Source organism: Chrysochloris asiatica, unplaced genomic scaffold (assembly GCF_000296735.1).
Source record: "Chrysochloris asiatica unplaced genomic scaffold, ChrAsi1.0 scaffold00416, whole genome shotgun sequence".
In the NCBI taxonomy this organism is placed as follows: domain Eukaryota; kingdom Metazoa; phylum Chordata; class Mammalia; order Afrosoricida; family Chrysochloridae; genus Chrysochloris; species Chrysochloris asiatica.
In genome coordinates, this window is record NW_006408934.1 from 648,777 (window position 1) to 655,406 (window position 6,630).

At 41.1% G+C, this 6,630-nt stretch overlaps 1 pseudogene; it reads right to left on the bottom strand.

Annotated features, from left to right (window-relative positions):
• Positions 1-508: 508 nt before the first annotated feature.
• Positions 509-1,149, bottom strand: LOC102836313 (annotated as a pseudogene).
• Between the last annotated feature and the right edge of the window lie 5,481 nt (positions 1,150-6,630).

Genomic DNA, 6,630 nt, shown 5'->3' on the forward strand with positions numbered 1-6,630 from the left:
ATGTTACCTGTTAAGGAATTCTGGTAGCGTAGTGGTTACAAGTCAGGCTGCCAACCTCAAGGTCAGCCGTTCGAAACTACCAGCGGTTCCTCGGGAGAGACATGAGGCGTTCTGCTCCCGTAAAGATTTACAGCCTTGCAAATCCTATGCAGGGTCACTATGAATGGGAACTGACTCCACAGTACTTAACAACAACAACAACAACAACAACAACAAGGGGCCGAGTGAGGAGTCCTGTTGTGGCACTGTGGGTTAATGTGCCAGACTGCACAGCCATTTGAAAGGCAAGGTCGGTAGTTCAAACTCACTATCCACTCCTCAGAACCCTATACAGGGTTGCTATTGGTGAGAACCGACTCAATGGCACTTAACAACAACAACAACACAAGGGCCAGAGTGAGGGAGAGCGAAGAGCTACTTGTGTAACATTTTTGTATAGATAGCATAGTTGCAACTATTCCCAGAGACAATATATACTCCAATAATCATACTGAAGAAAGCAGATGCATTACTCATTCTTCTTTTCTTTGTGTTTGAGAAGCTTGTTGATCCCCCTCTTAGCCATTCCAATGTACTTGGAAACGATTCCATGTTGGTTTAGTCCAGGAAGCAACTGTACGAAAGTTGCAACCAGGTAGGTGAGAAAAAGGTTGTGGACTTGCTGTCTCACCCAGGCAACTGCACTTGCTGTCCCACCCAGGCAACTGCAGCAAGAGAAAGGATCATGATCATGAAGTTTTAAGCTTTTTAGGCTTTTCTTCCTTCACTGTAAAGAATCATTTCCACCAGCCCACAGTTCTGTGGCAAGTCGTCACGAGATTGCTGCAAATTTCATGGAATCTTTGCTGTTGCTCAGTGGTCCATTTATTGGAGCCAAAGATTCTAGGCACTAGGATGGGAACAAGGTAGCTAAGCACAAAAACATAACAAAACAGGAAGCACCAGACAGAACAGATGGATCTAGATAGTAGATTGTCAGAAATACTGAAGAAACCAAGCCCATGATAGCAGGTGGAAACAGGCTCTTTCCCATGGGAGGACCTTGTCGGCCATCAGCATCACCTCCTCCCATCCTTGCAGTTGTTCTATGAGACTTGCCATCTCTGAAGCCAGCAGGTTGGCACTGTGATTATCACCCTCTGCCATCATCCCTGAGGTGCCACCCTCCAAGGTACCCTCCCACGCCAAGCCCTCAGGGCTACCCCAGCACAACTCTTATACTAAAATAGGAAAAGGACATCATGAAAAAAGAAAATTATAGACCAATATCCATCATGAACATAGATGCAAAAACTCTGAACAAAACTGTAGGAAATAGAATTTAATAACATATCAAAAAATTTATACATTATGACCAAGTGGAGTTCATATCAGGGATGCAAAGATGGTTCAACATTAGAGAAACAATCAATGTAATCCACCATATAAATAGAAAAGGAAAAGAACCACATGATTATATTGATGGATACAGAAAAGGAATTCAACATAACCCAACATCTATTCTTATTTGTGAAGAGTGGGGCACAGTGGACAGGGACCTGCTCAGTCCTTCTTGACAGCCACTTTTCTCATGGTGGCCAAGATGTTGCTAAGCTCCTTTTGCTTCCTCTTGACATGGATGTTTGTCTCCACCCTTTTCATGATGAACTTCAGTGCTTCTTGTCCTTGGAGACCTTGAGCAGCTCCATGGCCCAGCACTCATAAGGCACAAAGTCACATATTTCCCAGATCATGCCCTGAACAAACTTGGTGTACTTGGTGAGGTGTCCACAGTGATGGCTGTGCCTCAGTTTACTCATGTTCTTGGTTACTTTGTGACCCTTGTTGAGGCCAAAAGCCATAGAGTAGCACACAGCCATGGCTGTTGTGCTTCAATGGCTGTTGTGCCACATGATGATAGGATTTTATGACTCAGTTATGAATCATTGTTAGCACAGTGAATGGCGATTGTCACAACTGTAATTGTAGAAGTTGTACAACTAAAAGGAGGGAGTAGATAATCTTTCATTTCAGGAACAGAGGACCCCAGGACCACCAGAAGAGCATGAGTTGAGAATGAGATCCCTACCTTGAAAAGCGGTGACATCCAATCAAACCATTGGCCACAGCCCATGATTCAGGTTACAGTGGCACATCTGGCCATTTATTCTTCCAAGCAAAATTAATAACCAGGTGCACTGTTAAAAGTTCTGCTCAGTGGGAAGATTTCCCTTAATACTGTCCCAGAATGGGTTTATAGTGCTGCTGCTGTCTACCTTCAAGTGGTGCCTATATTTCATGCAGAACCATCTGCAAACCATGCATCAGTTTTCCCTTCCTCAGTCAATGGATCAAGGAATTCCCCATGAGGTGATAGGAGGTATCCACTGTGAGAGGAAAGGCACTGTGACAGGAATGGAGATCATGGGAATTTGGACCAATGCCTCCTGCAAATTACTTGTGTCTTCAGGTCCTGCTCAAACCCAGTGTCATATATGCCATTTTCATTTCATGATGGAATGCTGCTGTGCACATCTAACTCTATGACTTTGTGAGTCAAACAAAATCCAAGTTCATAATTGGTAGCGCTGGTTGCATGGTGACTGGTGGCTCATGGATAAGTGTCCAGTCTCTACTTAGGTCCAATAACAAGTCAAAAACTGTTTCTATAAAGTAAGAGTAGTTATCTGCAGAGGATGGAAGGTTTTGCTCCAAAATCCTAAGGGTCTATGCTGTGATTCACCAATAGGGGTCTGACAAAGGCTCCAAACTGCACCTCTATCTGCTACAAATACGTCAAATGCCACTGAATCTTCTGGATGAACAAAGCAGCACAACTACTTGCACAGCTGCCTAAACATGTTGCATAGCTTTTCTTCTTGTTGGCCACACTCAAAATCAGCAGCTTTTCTAGTCACTTGATAAATAGGCAGAAGTAGCACACCAAAATAAGGGATATGTTGCCTCCAAAGTCCAAAGAGGCACTGCAGGTGTTGTGTATCTTGTTTTAGATGTGGGAGAGGCCAGATGCAATAACTTATCCTTCTCTTAGTAGAAATATCTCTATATACATCACACTAATGAACCTCCAGACATTTTACTGAGGTGGAAATTGTCTGAAATTTGCTGAGTTGATTTCCTAGCCTCTAGCACATAGATGTTTCACCAATATGTTGAGAGTCATTGATACTTCTTCCTCACTAGGTCCAGTAAGCATAATGTCATCAATGCTATGGATCAGTGTGATATCTTTTGGTAGGGAAAACTGATCACATTCTCTGTGGACTAAATTATGACTTAGTACTGGAGAGTTGATATATCCTGAGGTTAGACAGTAAAAATGTATAGTTGGCTTTGACAGCTGAAGGCACACAGCTTCTGGAGATTCTTAGGAACTGAAATTAAGAAAAAGGCATTGGCTAAATCAACAGTTGCATACTAGGTACTAGAATAATCAATTTGCTCAAGCAATGAAACAACATTTGGAACAGCAGATGCAACTGGAGTTACCATCTGGTTAAATATATAATAATCCACTGTCATTCTCCAAGATACATCTGTTGTTTTTTGTTTGTTTGTTTGTTTTTGCATAGGCCAGATAGGTGAGCTAAATGGGGATGTGATGAGATCACTACCCCAGCATCCTTCAAGTCCTTGATTGTTCCACTAATCTCTTCAATATCTACAGAAATGTGGGATTGCTTATTGGTTACTATTTTGCTAGGTAGAAGTAGTTCTCATTATTTCCACTTGATTTTCCCAATTATAGTAGCCCTCATTCCACATTTCAGAGATCCCATGTGGGGTTCTGCCACTTGCTGACTATGTCTACTCCAATTATGTATTCTGGAACTGGGGAAATCACTGCATGATGAGTTTGGGGACTCACTGGATCCACAATGACACAGACTTTAGCTAAGACTCCATTAATAACATGACCTCCATATGTCCCCATTCTGATTGGTAGGCCACAATGACATTTTGGGTCTCCTGATAATAGTGTCAATTCAGACACAGTATCCAGTATTCACCCCAAAGTGGGACTATTTTATTTCCCCAAATAAACAGTAACTTTTCTAAAAGACCTTAAATACTTTTGGGGAAGGCTTAAAGAAAGATTAACATCTGGCAATATAGCAGAGTCCTTCCTGAAGGGAACCCTGCTTAAGTCTGGGAATGATTAAGTGGCCTTGACTGCCTATTCTGGTGATTCAAGTTAGACTGTCATTCACTTGATCTAGTGTTCTTCCTCCTGTAAAATCAAGTAAATATTTAATAGTTTTCACATCTAAAGTCACTCCTAGGGACTATGCCTTAAGTTCACCCAAGTGAGACTACTGGTAACTGCTTTGATTCTGCTGCCCATTACAGTAACCATGCCCATCTTGTCTTTGTCGATTAAGTGCTACCTCTTTTGTTAGGGTTTCTGAAACTATAAACCTTTTTTCTATTTTTAAATGTTTTATTGTGAGTTAGGTGATAGTTTACATGGAAGAACATTAGCTTCACATTGATCCCATTGTATATAATTTCCTTGCCATGGTTACAATCCCCTCCATGCATCATCCACCAACCACAGGGTATACCCTGCAAGCCTGCTCCCCCGTCATCAGCACACAGCCCCTCTCCCTCTCTGGGTCCAAAGTCAAGTGCTACCTCTTAAACCCTACAACTACAGGATTCAATCAGCTCCATGGTGGTTAAATGCCTTAATTCAATTAGGGCAGGTCCTATTGTCAAATCCAGTTTAAGTAATATAGCAATCACAGTATTCAAGGATGCTGGGGATCCTTTCATAAATTTGTATCTCATGGTGTAGTAAAAAGTGTGTACTCTGGGTACTCCATGTATGGGTTTAAGGGTTTATCATGATAAATCCATTTTAACATGCTAGTTTCCCAAGTCCATTGGATCCTTTCCTGTACAGAATATGAAGGCTTTTCTGACACTTCAACTTGATATGTTGTAGACAACTGCACAATTGATGCTTTAGTGAACCAACCAAACTATTAGACCCTCTCTAACTTCTCAAGCTGGAACACTGAATGAAGATTCTGTATTTATTAGCTTATATCAATAAACTCAGAATGATCCAACCCTATATTCTTTGCACCATTATCCCACATCTTTAATAGACATTCCCACACATATTTTCCTGGTTTGTGTTCATACACACTAGAAAAATCAAGCAGTTCTTTTGAGTGTAGCATACTTCTTCCGGAGTCACAAATTATACTTCACCTTTTGAGCCTTGATGGGACTTTAATTAAAAGTCTAGAAGCAACCATTGGGATAAGTTTTTCCTGGTAACATTCAGCAATGGTCTGGCAAGACATTGACCTTAGGTTATGTTCACACAATGCCTCAGGCATCATCTCAGCATGCAAAATGAGTATCTTGTAAAGAGTAGGCAAAGGGCATAATGTTTTTACTGGTAATGGAATAATTTCTTCAGATAGGAGGGATGGGGCTGTTAGCAAGTGTGATGTAATGGAATTTAAATGAGTATTGGCCCAAATGTCCCTATCCCAGATTTCAGTATCTCATTTCTTCCCAATCAATGGCATCATTTTAGCATCAGACACCATTCCAGATGGAAAGTTGAGCTGGCTGCAATTCACCCACTCTTACAATAAAACTTTGGGTTTGGTTTTCAGTAATAACAGCTCTGCTACTACAGGAAATTAGACTTTCTTTCAGGACACACGTAGAAACTTTGAGGTCTTTTATGTTGCACTTGGTAATGTTCTGTGTGGATTAAGTGCTAAATAAAATGGAGTCCTGGTGTGACTATGTACAAAAAGTACTGAACTGCTAACCAAAAGGCTGGTGGTTCATATCCATCAGCCTCTCCTTGTAAACCCTATATAGGGTTGGTATAACTTGGAACTGACTCGAGAGCACTTAACAACAACGTGAGGCACTAGATTTGTGGCTCCTTAGCCTGAGAACATCTCTCTTTCTCTCTCTCTCTCTTTTTTTTTACCACTTAAAGAAGACCAACCAACCAGCTTCTCTATATTTCTGACAAAACTGCAAAAAAATATATACACTTGATCATACAGAGGCTCACTTCTCTCCAATACATGATATAATGGTGGTCATATTTTGCATATTAATATTGCCATCTCACTCCATGGATTGGACCACCCTCAACTTTTTTACTAAATTATGGAGGAAGAGTTATGTACCTTTAATATTAGACAGACATGAGAACCAGTTTAAAAAACTCAGCTTTAAAAATATATATGTATGTTTCTCTAGAAGCACTCTTGGTACCAAATGTCTTAGGTTGAATTATTTAGAGGAGCAAAACAAGTTAAACTTATATATGTATAAAGATAAGTTTATTTCAAGGAAGTATTTCACAATTGTAGAGGTGGGAGAGTCTCAAATCCGGGTGTTGTTGTTAAGTGCCTTCGAGTCAGTTTCGAGCCATAGTGACCCTGTACAGGATTTTTGGGGAACAGCTGATGAGTTGCCTCCAGTTCAAATGGCTTTGCAGTCTGGTGCTTTAACCCACAGTGCCACACCAGGATTCCGGGTGAGATGAACCAAAATCTGCAGGAAGGCCTGGCAGGCAGGCAAGTCCATAAGGCAAATAGGAATGCAGGCAAGCAGATAAATAACAGATCAGGCCATAGATTCAAG